The sequence below is a fragment of the Dasypus novemcinctus genome, chromosome X, assembly GCF_030445035.2.
Source record: "Dasypus novemcinctus isolate mDasNov1 chromosome X, mDasNov1.1.hap2, whole genome shotgun sequence".
Classification (NCBI taxonomy): Eukaryota; Metazoa; Chordata; class Mammalia; order Cingulata; family Dasypodidae; genus Dasypus; species Dasypus novemcinctus.
This window is the reverse complement of record NC_080704.1, coordinates 29852677-29870002: the sequence shown is the minus strand read 5'-3', so window position 1 is coordinate 29870002 and position 17326 is coordinate 29852677. Positions and strand designations below refer to the sequence as shown.

General features: G+C 36.7%; 1 long non-coding RNA gene across 2 annotated transcripts in view; it reads right to left on the bottom strand.

Annotated features, from left to right (window-relative positions):
* Window positions 1-258: 258 nt before the first annotated feature.
* The window catches only part of LOC111758622 (uncharacterized), a 54700-nt gene continuing 37632 nt past the window's right edge, over window positions 259-17326 (bottom strand). The window contains exons 2-6 of one of the 2 annotated variants that reach the window (XR_009184346.2): window positions 10548-10661; window positions 10050-10109; window positions 7660-7765; window positions 2694-2813; window positions 259-2433 (exon numbers count right to left, since the gene is read on the bottom strand). This is a non-coding gene — a long non-coding RNA (uncharacterized lncRNA). The remainder of the gene's footprint in view (window positions 2434-2693; window positions 2814-7659; window positions 7766-10049; window positions 10110-10547; window positions 10662-17326) is intronic. The other variant, XR_001117926.3, reaches the window with a different exon arrangement.

Below are 17326 nucleotides of genomic sequence, written 5' to 3'. Positions count from 1 at the left end.
GAGAAGATGAGAAGAGAAGACAAACAGACACAGAAGGATGCTCAGCGAATGGACACAGAGAGCAGACAGCAAGCACAAGTGGAGGTGGGTGGGCGGGTGGGGAATAAATAAAAAATCTTTTTAAGAAAGCAGACACTTGTACACCCATATTCATATGGCATTATCCACAATTGCCAAAAGTTGGAAGCAACCCAAGTGTCCATCAACATATGAATGCATAAACAAAATGTGGTATAAAATACAACATTATTCAGCATTAAAAAGGAATGAAGTTCTGACTCATGCAACAACATGGAAGAACCTTGAAGACATGTTGAGTGAAATAAGTCAGACACAAAAGGACAAATATTGTATGCTCTCAGTGATGTGAACTAATTAGAATAAGCAAACTTTAAGAGTCAGAATCTAGAATATAGGTTTCCAGGGTCTGGGTTGAGGGTAGAGAATGGGAGTTAATGTTTAATTTGTACAGATCCTTTGTTTGGTTTGATTATAAAGTTTTAGAATGGATGGTGGTGATGATAGCCCAACATTGTGATTGTAGTTAACAGCACTGGATTATATATGTGAATGTGGTTATAAAGGGAAATTTTAAGTCGTATAAATGTCACTAGAATAAAAATTTAAAGAAAAAACCATAGGACCTTTCAACACAATAAACCCTATTGAATGCAATGGACATCACCATCCCAGGGTCCACAGGATGGAGGAATAAAATATGGATTAGAGTGGACTTACTGATATTCTACTATAGAACTTTTGTGACTCTAGCAATGGAAGAAATTGTATCATTGATGTGGAGACAGTGGCCACTGTAGCTGCTGAGGGCAGAGAGAGGGAAGAAGAGGTGTGATATGGTGGCATTTTGGGACTTGGAGTTGTCCTGAATGATATTGCAGGGACAGATACAGGACATTATATATCCAGCCATAACCCACTGAGTGGACTGGGGGAGAGTGTAAACTACAATATAAATTATAATCCATGCGATGTAGCAGTGCTCCAAAATGTATTCACCAAATCCAATGAATGTTCCACAATGATGAAGGAGGTTGTTGATGTGGGAGAGGTGGGGTGGGGTGTGGGGTATATGGGAACCTCTAATATTTTTCAATGTAATAGTTTTTGTGATCTATGTATTTTTTTAAAAAAGACAATTAAAAAGGAAAATTTGCTATAAAAATAGTAAAAAAAACCAAACCTGTTGTAAACACTGGACTATAGTTAATAGTTCAATTATAGAATATTTTTTCATGATCAAAAATACTAGCAAACTGAATCCAGCAACAAATTAAAAGCATTATTTGTATTTTAAGAAAAAGATGTAGGACTGATAATTTTTTTAAGTTTAGAAAATAAAGCTTGAATTCAAGTCGATATAAATAATCCTTGGCCATTTGGTCACTTTCAGCCCACAGATTGTTATTTTAAGATGACAAGCTACACTTGTAGCTCTTTATAGGAAGACAACTTTCATAATAGCTTTTCTTAGAAGGACAATTTTATGAGCCATACATCTTCATGAGGTGGTGTGTTTTTAAGTAACTTTCTCCCTCAGAACAAATTTCATTTTAGAAAATTTCCAGGGCCCATATGCAAAAGATTCTGAGCTTATGGAGCTTTAGATTGCTTTTGGAAGGCCTGCTTACTCTTTTTGCTCCCCTTTATCAAAGACTTGCTAATAAAGCATTTATGATTCCCAAGTTAAAATAAATAAATGATCCCATGACTATTTACTGGCAATCCTCTATTTAGATATTAATCCTACAACTATATCCCATCGTTGATATTTTATAGTACATAGGTAGCTTAAAAGCCTCTTTCCCACTATCCAAACTGCTATACACAACAGGAAATCAGTTAAAGAAAATTGGTTGAAAAGTTAGAGCCCACTCATGTTTATGTATTTTGGGCCGACAGTATGTCTTAATTATGAATTTTCTAGTCTACTTTATGCTCCATAGACATATGAAGGATGGTTCAAATTTTTAGAAATTCAAAATTTGAAGGAATCTTATCTACTGCCAGAGTTTTCTTCCCAGCATCTCTAACAAGAGATCTTTTAGACCAGGAGTTCTTTTTTTTATTATTATTATTTATTTATTTCTCTCCCCTCTCCCCCACCCTGGTTGTCTGTTCTCTTTGTCTATTTGCCGCTTCTGTTGTTGTCAGCAGCACAGGAATCTGTGTTTCCTTTTGTTGCGTCATCTTGCTGTGTCAGCTCTCCGTGTGGGCGGTGCCATTCCGGGCAGGCTGCACTTTCTTTTGCGCTGGGCGGCTCTCCTTACGGGGTGCGCTCCTTGCGCGTGGCGCTCCCCTACACGGGGGACACCCCTGCGTGGCACGGCACTCCCTGTGTGCATCAGCACTGCGCATGGGCCAGGTCACCACACGTAGACCAGGAATTCTTAACAAGGGGTCCATGAGCATGAACTGAAATTCAAAAAAACATTATTCTTATGGGTACACATTGGTGAGGGGGGTCCGTGGAACAAAAGAGGTTAAGAATGCCTGTTTTAGATCATTGTAGAAAAAAAAATTAAGGGCACAGAACTCACTACTAACTAAGGCAGTCTTCTCTGGACAAATTTAATTATAATAACTTTCTTCCCTCTGTTGCTTTAACTGCTTTTATTTTCATAGCTTTACACCATAATTGTGTCAATAGAGAGCGTGTTCACTCCCTGTTTTACCTGAAAGTTCTTGGAAGACAATTGTCCTCTAGATTGAGCATCCCTGGTTCTTTGAATCATGTATATTCAAAGCATAGATTTTTTTGAGGTAATAAACAATTGTCCACTGCACTTCCTTATCTGCAATTCAAAGAAACATATACTATTACAAATTAAATGGTCAAACACAAGACAGTTAGTTAATTACATATACTAAAGATAATCTAATCCATTTCAATATTTACTAGGCTGAAAAATAATATCAAAACTAATTTTTTTGGCATGACAAAACATGCCAAGTTAAGAGAACCACAATGCAGCTGTTCCTTTAAAAATACTCAAATTTGCTTTATTTTAAAATTAATGTAAAACCCTCGCATCTTGTTAATTTGTGAGCCAAGTTTTATACGGGGGATGATTATTATGGCTGAATAATGAATCCCTGAAAATTAAGCTTTACATAAGAAATGCTGGCACAACCTTAATTGAAGTTCAAAATGTCATTTTATCTATATAAACACTCTAATAATCTCCTTTCTGTGTATGTAAGCAGGCAGAGCTATTTAAAGACTTTGGTCTTCATATATTGTAAGTTTTTAAGACCCTTATGAGAGAAACCCTTGTCAGGACAAAATCATTCGTTTGGGCTGAATTGACGAAAAGCAAAAGAAAACAAGTACTCTGATCCCCGTGCATCATGACGATATAAGTTTTATAAAGTCCTATACCAAGGGGAGCTAGGAAAGCACCTTCTAGAATTGCTGGTGTTTGGATATATTCCCCAAGTTCAGCTTCTCTGCCTAAAAAACACCTTTATTTGCATTTTCTGCTAAAACTTTTACTTAATTCCATGCATATGCATACCACACATATGCTCACTGAATTCTGCTTTTATGTCTGCACTTAATTAAAGCAGTAGTTTTGTTTAATCTCTTCCTTCAAAAGGAAATCCAAGGAATAGCATAGCCCAGTGGATTAGCTAACACTTTGAGCTCTGAAGAAAGTATTCATAAAGCCTGTCACCATTGCATCTAGCACTGGCATCAGACATTAAGAAATGGAAAAAAAAGTGACATAGGTTTACTTTTCCCTTGCAACTGAGCTTTGGGTAAAAGAACTTTCAGGAAACAATAAATAAAATTTGAGAAAATCATCCTAAAAAAATACCGTCTTTTGAGGACTGAATCATGTCCCCCACAAAAGGCATGTTCAGGTCCCAACCCCTGGTCCTATGGGTAGGAACACGATTGTAAATAGGATTCTTGAAGATATTATTAATTAAGGTGCACCCAAACTGAATGAGGGTGGGCCTTAATCCGATATGGCTGAAGTTCTTATAAGCAATGGAAATTGGACATAGGAAGGGAAGTCACAGAAACTGGAAGTCAGTGGAACCCTAAGAGAGAGGAGATAACGCCACCATGTGCATTGCCATGTGACAGAAAAGCTAAGGGCCAAGATTAACCAGCAGTCAGTCCCAGAATGCCACAGTCTTCAGGGAGAAAGCATCATCTTGTTGATGCCTTCATTTTGGATTTCTCCTAGTCTCAAAGCCATGAGCCAATAAATTCCCATTGTTTATGTCAACCCCATTGTCTGGTATTTGTTTTAGCAACTGGGGAACTAAAACACCATCTATAAATGTACAGGGCTTAGTGGGCATTCTTTATATTATATGATAACACGTAATAGCCTGATAATATTTGGCATATCTTTCTTGAATAATAACTTAAATAATCGCAAAAATGTGATGCTACAACATGCACACACTGAACTTTCTGGTTCAGTATCTGGGGCTTTTTAGACTTTAGTTAATCATCCAAATGATGATTCTACATTTTAGGACCCCAACTTTTTTCAATATTAAGCTCACTCCATTTCCTCTTTTCCCAAAGGGGTTTCAATCAAAATGTTTTGTTTGTACACTTTTGTATTTTTATTTGATTCTTATATTATTTTACAGCAGCTTGAGGCACAAATTACATACAGTTAAATGCACAAATCATATGTATACAGTTCAATGACTTTTCATTTTTTCATCAATAGACTTCATTTTTAGAAGTTTTAGATATACAGAAAAATTGAGCTGTTAGTACAATGAGTTCCTATTATCTTGCCCTCCCTGCCACAGTATCTCCTATTATTATTATCTTCCACTAGTGAGGTACATTTGTTACAATTAATGAACCAATGTTGATACATAATTAAAGTCCATAGTTTACATGAAAGCTAACTGTTTTATACAGTTCTTTGGATTTTGTCAAATGCATAATGATATATATCCACTATTACAGTATCATACAAATAGTTTTGCCACCCTAAAAATTCCCTGTGCTCTGCCTGTTCATATTTTCTCTTCCCTCAAATCACTGCCAACCACTGATCCTTTTACTGTCTCTGTAGTTTTGCCATTTCCAGGATGTCACTGTTTGGAATCATGCAACGTGTAGCCTCTTCAGACTGTTGCCTTTCACCTAGCAATATGCATTTAAGATTCCCCCATGTCCTTCATGGCCAGATAGCTCATTTATTTATTATTTTTTTTATTTTTAATTTTTTAGTTATTTTTTATCCCTCACCCCCCCCCCCCGCGGCTTTTTGCATGCTGTCTGCTCTCCGTGTCCACTGTGCATTCTTCTGTGTCTGTATTTATTTATTTTACTTCCCCTCCCCCCCACGGCTTGCTTGCTCTCTGCTCTCTGCTCTCTGTGTCCGTTTGCTGCATGCTCATCTGTATTTTTTGCTTGTCTTCCTTTTTGTTGTGTCACCTTGCTGAGTCGGCTCTCCGCGGCGCTGGCGGGCTGGCGGCACCCCACCACCATGCCGGTGGGCCACTGGGCTCCCCGGGAGAGCCTGCCTGCACAAGGAGGCCCCAGGACATGAACCCACAGCCTCCCATATGGTAGAAAGGAGCCCAACTGATTGAGCCACAACCGCTTCCATCATTCATTTTTATTGTTGATAATATTCCATTATATAAGGATGTACCACAATTTCTGAATCCATTCACCTACTAAAACACATCTTGATTGCTTCCAGTTTTTTGGTGATTATGAATAAAACTCTCCAACAATAAGAGTAGATTTTTCCATTTCTTCTTGCAATTCTATGTTTTTGTCTCATCTATTTTGATGTTCTGTTTCTAAGTGCATAAAAGTTAAGGACTGCAATGACTTCTTAGAGAATTAATCCCTTAATCATTATGTAATGCCCCTGCTTATCCCCAAAAATTTTCCTTGTGCTATAGTCTGCTCTACCAAAAATTAATATAGCTACTACATCTCTTTTGATTAGTGTTAACATGGTATACCTTCCTCCATCCTTTTACTTGTTATCTGTGTCTTTATATTTAAAGTGAGTTTATTGTTGACAATAGATAGCTATATAGTTGGGCCTTTATTAAAAAATCCACTCCAATGGTCACTGTAATTATTTGGTATATTTGGCCCATTCACATTTAAAGTGATTATTGATATTGTTTCATTAATAACTATCATATTTGTAAATGTTACTGATTTATTTTACTTTTTCTTTATTATCCCCTTATTTTGCTTTCTCTAGTTTTAATTTAGCATTGTGTGATTCTGTTTCCTCTCCTCTCTCAGCATATTAAGTATACTTCTTTTTAATATCTTAGTGAATTCCCTTGAGTTTGTAATATAAATTTACAATTAATCTAAATCCACTGTCAACTCTATATAACTCCATGGTAGTGTAGGTACCTCATAACAAAGTAGGCCCAATCCTTCCCTCCTATCCTTTATAGCATTACTTTCATTTTACTTAGCCATATGATCGTGTCACCTAATATATTGACACTATTATTACTTTGAACAATTTTGTCATTAGGTCAGTTAAGAATAAGATAAAGATAAGATTTTATTTCACATTCTTCCTTTCTTTAGATAACATCCTACATGAATGGCCATGTTTCTGATATATGCATCAGGGCCTTTTGCCATGTCCCAAATGCCTGTGATCAAGGGCAGTCTGCTAGCGCAGAGTTGATGAACAACCTTCACCAGTTGTAGGATAGAAGCAATAGAGAGACAGCCCTGACTTCCACCTACTGAGGGGAAAAGTTGGGATGCTTCTCAGGGGATTTTGACATAAATGAGGCCTAATTGCCCACAATTACTCACCCTTATATTAACTTGTTCTCTCTCCTTCTCTCACCTCTCTCTACTCCCTCACTCCTCTTTCTTGCGATTATGCTCCAAATATATTCCCTATACCAAGTCCTTGTTTCCATCTCTGTTTTGCTAGAAACCTAAAGCAAGACACAATTTTTCTAAGAAATTTATTTATTTCATTAGGAAGAACACTGAGTCACAATAAGTGACTCAGAATTACTTAGGAACTCTGAGTGTACCTAAGGACACTTAGTAAGTACAAAGTTAAATGAGTCACTCATCCTTTTACTCCTTGGTAGAGCTAATAAGGAAGAAATTCAGGACAAGAAATAGGGTCTTCAGATTCTAGCCTAGTGCATGGTATCTTTTAATGTATAATTTTACTCATTTTCCTGCTCACATTTCCTATAATTTAACAATATTTGTTATTTGAAAAAGGGTGACATTGTTATTCAAGAATTGGTCAAATTACGAATAATGATTTCCATGTCATTTTAACATGTATCTTACATTACAATTGTTGTACAGAGTCTAAATAGTCTGCAGTCAAGAAGTAAGCTATAAATGAATTTATCAGAACCAAAACACTTCTGGACAAATACATTAGTAAATTAGATAAATGGTTTTCATCAGTTCAGATTCACTTGCAGTTATAAGATTTTTAATCACTGTCTATATAGGTCAACTAGATAATCTTTATTAACTCTACCATTTGGTTGATTCAGTCAGTATGGTGGCCTAATTAATTTGACAACATAAATTAGCCCTTATAAATGTCTGGTTGACCCTAGCATCAGGTGTAAAACCTCCTGCATGCCCGCATCCAAGTATAAATTAAAACAAAAGTTGCTTACACAATGGAGCTAACATTAGACCTTCCCAGAGTCACTCACTGAAAATCACCAGGAATACCCAATGGTCTGTGACTTGAGCTTTGGTGTCTTGTTATAGGCTGGTTTTCTGTGGAATAGGTATAGGGACAGTCAAGAAACAATAAAATATTTTCACTGTATTGTAGTGTTTTTAGAGTTTGATTGATATTTCAATTTTATTGAGATAAATGTAGATTCCCACGCAGTTGTAAGAACTGGAGAACTGCCATTCTCCTAATGGTAACTGCTTTCACAATGATAGTGTCATATCACAATCAGGATACTGACATTGACACAGTCCATTGATCTTATTCAGATTTTATCAGTTTTACTTGTACTCCTTTGTGTGTGTGTGTACTTTGTTCATTACAATTTTATCACATATGGACATTTGAGTAACCACCACCACAGTTGAGATACAGAGCTGTTCCATTACCAAAAGGATCAGTGTTGCCCTTTTATAACCACACCCCCTTTCTCCCACACTGCTCGCTTCCATCTCTTTCCCTCATCACTAACCTCTTGCAACCACTAATCTGTTTCCTATTTCTATAATGTAGTTACTTCAAAATTGTTTTGCAAATAGAAGCATAGAATATATAATCTTCTGGGATTGTCTTATTTTCACTCAGCATAATTCTTTGTAGATTCATCCCAATTGTTACAGGTATCAATAATTTTTCCTTTTTATTGCTAATATTCCATGGTATGAATATACCACAGTTTGTTTATCCATTCACCCATTAAAAGACATCTGGGTTATTTCCACTTGGCCACTATCACAAACAAAGGTGCTATGAATACTTCTGTACAAGTTGTTGTCTGAATATAAGAATTCATTTCCTGGGACAAACACTCAAGTCTACAATTACTAGATTGTATGGTAATTGCATGTTTAGTTTTTATAAGAAATAGCCAAACTGTTTTCCAAAGTTTGAAGCTATTTTTTTTCTTTTAAATTATTTTTTTGAGGTCCTTCCAGGTCAGTAAGCATACATCTAACTTTTATTATTTTTATTATTGTTAGCTTCATAACATTCTATAATATGGATACACCATAATTGACTTCACCATGTTGTTGAGGTGCTTTTGTTTGTTTGTTTTACAATTACCAACGATGTTTTCATAGACATCCTTTGATAGAGATTCTTATGTATCAGTGACTTGATTTACATAAATTTTTAGAATTGATCGTTTTAATAGATATTACTTTCCAAAATATTGCAGCAGTTCACATCCCCACAAATAATATATGAAAATAGCTATTGTACAACCTCTTGTTACCAAAAAATCATCAGTCTTCTTGGCTTTATTCTAACTTAAAATTTGTTTTGCTGTTATATATTTAAATTCAGTTGGAACTTATTTTGGACTACAGTGTAGAATAGAGGTCTAAGTTCTTTTTTTTCCAAGTTGTCCCAGTTAGCTATTACTATTTGACAAGCTACCCCAAAACTTAGTGACCAAAAACAAGTTAATATTATTTTATCTCATGGTTCTCTGGATTAAGAATTCAGACAAGACATAGCAATGATGGCCCCTTTCGACTCCATGATGTCTGGAAACTCACAGCTGGGATGACCTAAGCAGCTGGGAGTTCAATCAATTGAGGGTTGCCCAAGGATTTTTCTCTTTCTCAAACCATCCTCCATGGTGTCTCCACATAGCTAGCATGGACCTCACAGCATGGCAACCTCAGGATGGTCAAACATCTTACACGGCATCTTAGGGCTCCAAGAGGGAGGAAGCATAAATTGCAGTCCTCTTAAAGGTTAGGTCTGGAACTGGCATAATTTCACAGCTTAAAGCATAGCCTAGATTCAAGAGGAGGAGGCAGAGACCCCACTTCTTAATGGGAAGAATATACACCATTTTGTCTTCATTCAAATTTCTGCTACTGAGTCCTCATATTTCATTTTACGCCTCTGCACATCAGTGTCTTCATTTGAAAAACTGAAAACTTCTATCTTGTCCTACACTTCACTGGAGATGTTTTTCATGTAGATGAGACTATCTTAATGAAAAGGTTTCTCTTTCTCTAAAACACAGACATACAACAATATAATGTTTGATTTCTGAAAAGCTGTTAAATTATATTATTAATAAGGCTCTAAGTGTTACTAAGCCAGCTAATACAAAACAGGTATTATCAAATTATTAGATTTTATTGGTATTCACAGTTTTGATTAAAAATTAATAGTCTAAAAAAATTAATAGTCTGCTATTTAGCACAAGTTATGTGAAAAAACAAGATGCCTTAATTTAACAAATAACAAAAATGCATTGGCTTGCGAGCGAATGAGTAAATATAATTAATTCCTTATAAGTTGCAACAAAGTATATTCTAAAGTGTGTCCAGAGGAACCATGTACCTTAGTGGCTGAGCGCCTGCTTCACATGTATGAGGTCCCGGGTTCAACATCTGGTACCTTCTATTAAAAAAGTTAATTAAAAATTAGTAAGTAAAATAAAGTGTGTCCAAATCTCTTGCATTTAGTAGGTCATTTAAACTATTATGGAATAAATAATGCTTTTATGGATAAATGCAGTATATGTTTCCATACCCCTATATCAGTGTTCTTGATTCTGCCAACTCAGAGGACATTTAGCAGTCTAGAGCTATTTTTGATTATTACAACATAGGGGTGTCATTAGCACCTAGTAGGTAGAGGCCAAGGTTTTTGCTGTTAAACATCCTACAGTGCATGAAACAATGATTAATACATGATGGGCAAAAACGCAAAAATATTAATCATGAAAATCAACATAGCTCATTCATAAAAAGTATAAGTGCAAATTGCCAATACACAGATGAAGAATTTCCATTGCTAATAATCTAAAAAGCAAAATCATTAAAAATTCTTCCATACCTTATGAAACTGACAAGGATCAAATGAAAACGGTGATGCCCTTTAGTGATACCAAAGTTATGGTGAAGCTGCATCCTTGTTTACTGCTGCCTGATTCTTGCATTGATACCAATTCTAGAAAACGATGTGGAAATACATATCAGGAGCCAAGAAAATATCTACCATTCTACTCTTCATTCTACTTTTATAAATTTATCTAAGAAAGTATGGATGTGGAAAAATATTTAAATACAGAGATGTTTCTTTATAATTGTGGAAATTGAAGGCAATGCAGATGTGTAATTGGTGAGTAAGTAACCTATAATGTATTTCCATTCTTTTGGATTGTAAGGCACTAGGTTATTTAGTGATATGGAAAAATGTTAATGATATAATTTTAAGTGGGAAAATAGATTTTTAAATAATTCTTTGTGTATATGTGCATGCACACAAATTTCTTTGTGAATGTTTGGAATATGACACCAATTTTGTGAATGTGTATATATTAGCATTAAAATATTAGAAGGAAATATGCCAAAATATTAATATAAGTTTTTTCTGGGTAATAATGGGATAAGTTATTTATATTTTCTTATTTATATTCTGTTTTTTTCCCTAATTTGTTCCATCAAAAATATGGCTTCTAAGTAATTTACTCCAAACATTTAAAATATAATCAAATATTGTTGGTGGGACCCAAGCAAATTCAGAATGTATAAATATTTTGGCTATTAATGAATTAAAGTCTATTTTTCAACATATAAGAAAAATGTTTTACTAATCACATTGAATATCTAAGCACAATTTAAGGAATATGTGTATCTATCTAAAATAATATATTTAAGAATGAGTAGCTTATAGTTGATTTTAGATAATTTAGTCTCAAACTCATTTTCATAGATTCACTGTATCATACATGGTATTTTCCAGCAGCATTACATTCTCCTTTACAGTGCCATAATATTAGAGAATATTTAAAATGCAGATTCATTGCTACATAAACATATTCTTTATTACATCGAATTGGATGTTTCTTCTGTCATCCAGACAACTAAGATTTATTAAGAAGCTTTCAAATGCCCTACCCAATTAAAAACATAAAGCAGGAGTCTGTAAAATACCTTAGTATTAATTTAAGAAAGGATAAATATCTCCCACCCAGGCCAGCAAATCACCTACCAGTTCAAAGCAATTAACACTGCAGTTGAAGATACATACATCCCAAAAACAATAAATTATTGCCTCTTCCATTAAAGGTTTCAAATCTTGTCATAAGATTTAAGTTTGTGGATTTTAAATGAAAGGTGGCATTCTAGAAAAGTCCCAGAATAATACTAATTTGCAGGTCTTTTCAGCCTAAATAAAACCATCTCCTATGCCTTATAGCGAATATTCTAAACTAAACTGCCTGACATTTCCACTCAGTCCAAAGAACAGACTGAAAATGCTGAATTGTCAGCAAAGCTTTGATATAAATCAGTAGTCACAGGAGGCTGCAAAAAAGAACATAATGTAGCCATCAGCTCACCAAAAGGAAGATTTCTTCTTTTAAAGGAAAAAAAAAAATCTAACATGCTTCCTCTTAATTAAAGAGTCATTTGACCTCATTATTTTAAGATACAATTTCCTCCCCAATAAATGTTAAGATCATTAACACTGAAAAACAATTGTTGTTTTCCAATGATCCAACAGATTTAGAAAAACACAAGTCAGAAACAAACTGTTATTTGGCTGGTAAGCCTTTCTTTAAAAAAATTTAAAAAAATTTTTTTAATAATGTTTAAGCTCATGATTTTCACCCATGGGTCAAAGTTAAAGGAAAGTAAGGGGGAAACAAACTCCACTATAATGTACTTTGAAATCATTTTCTTGGAAAAACTAAAAGCTTATTGTTTTCTGAATAAAAATACTATCAGCAGACTAGATGCCTATATTGATGTGGGCTATGGGTGGGAGGCCCTTTGTCTCTTCGGAGATAACCTAAACTGTCTGTCCTGACTTGTGGGTGTGGGACAGTGAAAGGCTGCAGTTCTACCCTTGGTGACCATGGCAACGACTCCAGTACCGGGAGGCCATTTAGCAATGCAAACTCTATATCATACCAGTCAGTCCAGGGACACTCTGATGGTGGTGATGCCGAAACTTAAGGGAACTTGGACTTGGCCTCGAATGGGAGATATAATATAGCCTGTACATAAATTCAAAATCATCTAATTCTGTATCCAAGTGTGCCTAGTCTCAAGAAATCCAGTTAAGTGATATGGACTTTGAATGTTCAGAAAGGATGTAAGACTGAATGTGTATTCAAGGTTGCATCCAGACAGAATGTGGGCAAGATGCTAATTCAAGCTCACCTGAAATGTGGGCGATATGTTAATTCAAAGCCTATCTGGTACTCAGGCAAAGACCTGACTAACAAAGAAAGTAGTTTTCTTTGATAAAAGCACCATTTGACTCCCCACTCTGTATAAAAGGCTCAGGTTTGAAATAGAAAGCTCCCGAGCTGGCCTTGCTGTCAGTAAACCATTTTTCCTTCTCAAAATCATTCCTGAGTCCTGGCCTTTCTATACGCAAATAATTGAACCTCTCTCAACTTCTACAACAATATCTTTTCTTCATAAAACATGGTCTTCACAGTAGCACCCTTGGCATCATTTTGGAGCTTGCTAGAAAAATGCAGGCTCTAGGGCCTTACCCCTGAGTAACCAAATCAGAAGCTGCATTTTGACAAGATCCCCAGGTGATTCGTATGTACATTGAAGGTTGAGACAACCTGATAATAACTCAGCCTTTCCAAAGCAATGATTGGTTGTATTTTAGTGTTTACTTAAAAAAACACTCCAGACCAAAGCACAGGCAACAGTAACGGGTGAACCAGGTTTTCTTTGCACATCTTTCCACTCAGTAGAGCTGTTTTATGGGTATCTTTTTTTTTAAAGATTTATTTTTTATCTATTTCTCTCCCCTTCCCCCCCCACCCCCAGTTGTCTGCTCTCTGTTTCCATTCACTGTGTGCTCTTCTGTGTCCGCTTGTATTCTTGTCAGCGACACCTGGAATCTGTGTCTCTTTTTGTTGTGTCAATTCTCTGTGTGTGCGGCCCCACTCCTGGGCAGGCTGCACTTTTTTCGTGCGGGGCGGCTTGTCTTACGGGGTGCACTCCTTGCACGTGGGGCTCCCCTATGTGGGGGACACCCCAGCATGGCACAGTGCGCATCAGCCCTGTGCGTGGGCCAGCTCATCACACGGGCCAGAAGGCCCTGGGTTTGAACCTTGGACCTCCCATGTGGTAGGCAGATGCTCTATCCACTGAGACAAATCTGCTTCCCTATAGTATCTTAAAATCCAAGGTATATATATATATATATATTTACATACATACATATATATATTTACATACATACATATATATATTTACATACATACATATAGAGAGAGAGAGAGAGAGAGAGAGAGAGTTTTGTTTCGTTTCTTCCCCTACCAGAAGGAAAACAGTAAAGATGCTCCAGTACAATTCTTCATACAGGGCAAGATACTAAGACACTTCTCTACATTCCAGGTACTGTCTCAGTTAAGGCACATTCAGTTGCAAATAATAAAGAAAGCAAACAAGGTTGGCTTACACAAGGGGAAGTGTATTATTTTAAACAAAAACAAACACACGAAGTCCTGCATTAGGAGGACCATAGGTTGGCTACTTCTTTCTCTAAACATTATCATTAAGAATCCAAGCTCCTCTGGTATTCTCCAAGCATTGCCTTTTTGGTTGGGCTGGCTCCCTTCATGGCCACAAAATGGCTTTCACAGCCCTAAAAAAGGGCTGAACCATGAGGAAAAGTGGTATCTCAGAGTCTTCCTGGCTGGCTTCGCTATATATTTCACTAATCAAATTAGCATCACATGTCCATGCCACAGCCACTTACTTGCAAGAAAGAGGAATTGCCATGATTGGTCTCAGACTAATCAGGGTTTATATGTGATTCTTATGGTGGAAGAGGTGTATGGCAGGCAGCGTATAAAATGTCTCCCAATGATTGCAACTCCTAGAATTTATGCCTTTGTATAATCCCCACCTTTGAGTGTTAGCTGTCCCTAGTGATTTGTTTCTAACAAATAAAATATGGTTCAAGTATTAGTATGTCATTTCCAGGATTGGGTTACAAAAAGAATTTGGCTTCTGTCTCGCTCTTTTCTCTCTTTTGCTCACTTGCTCACTCTAATGGACACCAACTTTCATTTTGCAAATTGCTCTGTGGAGATGCCCACCCAGCAAGGAATTGAGGGAGGCCTCCAGTTAGCAAACACTGAGGAACTATGGCCCTCAATCCAACAGCCTGTGAGGAGCTGAATCCTGTCAAATGCATGAGCGAGTCTGGAACAGGATTCTTCCCTTAGATGAGGCTGGAGATGACTGCAGACTTGCCGACATTTTGATTGCAAACTGGAGCAAGAGATCCTGGGTCAGAAGACTCAGCTAAGGTTATGCCTGGTTTCTTGCCCCACAGACTGAGACAATCAATGTTTATTGTTTCAAGCCACTAAGTTTTGGTGTAATTTGTTATGCAGCAATTGATAACTAATACCGGGGGACACTTAACACACTGGAACTCTGCCTGAGAAGTGTTGTGGACAGACTCTAATGGGCCCTCCCATGATTCTTGCCTCCTGGTGTTCATGCCTTTGTGTGATCCTGGCCTGTTGAGTGTAGATGGGACCTGTGACTTGCTTCTGACCAATAAATCTGGCAAAGGTGATGCGATGTCACTCCTGCAATTACATTATATTATGTAAGACTCCTTTTTGCTAGCAGACACACTCTAGAGACTCTCCTTGCTGACTCAATGAAGTAAATCTCCATGTTAGGAAAGTCCACATGGCAAGAGGCGACAGGTGGCATCTAATGACTGAGGCTTCTAGTTGCTGAGGGCAGCCTCCAGACCAAAGTCCACAAGAAACCAGCACCCTTCATTACTACAACGATTCAGAGATGAATTCTGCGAACAACCCAAGTTAACTTGGAAGTAGAGGCTTTCCTACTCGAGCCTCCAGATGAGAACACAGTCTGACCTACACCTTGATCGAAGTCTATGAGATCTTGTACAGAGGTCCCAGGTCACCATACCCTGACTCCTAACCCCTGGAAACTGTGAGGTAATAGATGTGTGCTGTGGTAAGCCACTAAGTTTGCCTTAATTTGTTACTTGGTATAGCAGTTTGATATAGTTATGAATTCCAAAAATAGATACTGGATTATACCTGTACATGGTCTGTACCTGGTCATGATTAAATCATGATTAGGGTTTTGATTGGGCCACATTAGTAGGGTGTTGAGTTTCCATCCCTTGGTAGGTGGGGACTCACAGATAAAAGACATGGCAAAGGACAGAGTTGGAGTTTTTGATGCTGGAGTCTTGAGCTAGAGCCCCTGGAAGTAATCACACAGAGGAGATTGGTTGTGAGGAAAGAGAAACAAGCCCCGGGAAGAGAGAAACCCTCAACCCAGAGAGAAACAAGCCCTGGGAAGAGAGGAACCCTGAGCCTAGAATGAAGCAAGCCCCAGGAAGAGAGGAATACAAGAAGCCAGAACTCTTGGCAGATGTCACCAGCCATCTTGCCCCAACACGTGGCAATAGACTTTGGTGAAGGAAGTAACTTATGTTTTATGGCCTGGTATCTGTAAGTCCCTACCCCAAATAAATACCCTTTATAAAAGCCAACCAATTTCTGGTATTTTCAATCAGCACCCCTTTGGCTGACTAATACACTTGGCATTATAAAGCTAACAAGATAGGTAAATGAACCAGTGTCTTCTGCAGATCCTAGCCTGTTTCTATACAAGTACCTCCAGAGACCAGGAGCCCTCAACTTAATGCCCACCATTTGATAGTTGTATAACTTCATTTGGCAGATGATTATTTCTAAGGAAGAGTTAATTATACCATGCAAGGAGAAAGCACTAGGTTTAATAATATGAAACTGGCATCTTCTTGTAGGTAGAAAATGGTTGAAATTCGTGCTTTCTTATGGTCTAAATTACATATGAATTTTTTTTCAGAAGAATTGTATTCAATATCAATCGTCTTCAGACTGAAACTTTGTCTTCCTTTGGTTAGAAAGTTTTCCCTAAGTCAAGGAAGAATTATTCCTTTCGATTTTCAAATTTTTCAAAGACCTCTTTTACCACAAATATGCTCCAAATATATGTGGATGTTTTTCAAAATTACATAGAATAGTTGCATCCTTTCCGTCTTTCTTGTACCTTGGTTAAAATGCATTATTTCTTTTTTTTTTCAACAGATAGGTAATTCAAACAGATATGAGTTATCTGTATCTCAGTGTGAAAGAATATCTTCTCCTTTCTTAAACTCTTGGAGGCTATTCTTGCCTTTCTAAGATTTTATAGGAAATGCAACTTTCTGCTATAAAACTTAAGTTGAGCCTTTCTTTATTAGTATAATCTCAAATAGCAAAAATTAGTGATCTTGCTTAAAACGTCAGTATGTGGGATGTGTGTTTAACACACTCTACTATCTAGGAACCTCTAAATGGCCCTTGCAGATTGTGAAAGTAAAAACTTCAAGTTACTCCAGCGTATTCTCCAAACCTGGACACATCCTTGCTGGAAACCATACTACTTATGTTTAAATAAATGAAACATTTTAATAATTGTTTAATCATATGCATTAAGCACTTTTAAATAGGTTCCCTGCTTTTCTTTATAACAGATGTTAGAACCACAACTTTCTTATGGGTCTCTTGACCATTAAAGCAAGAATGATATTATCCTTCTAATCATTAAAAT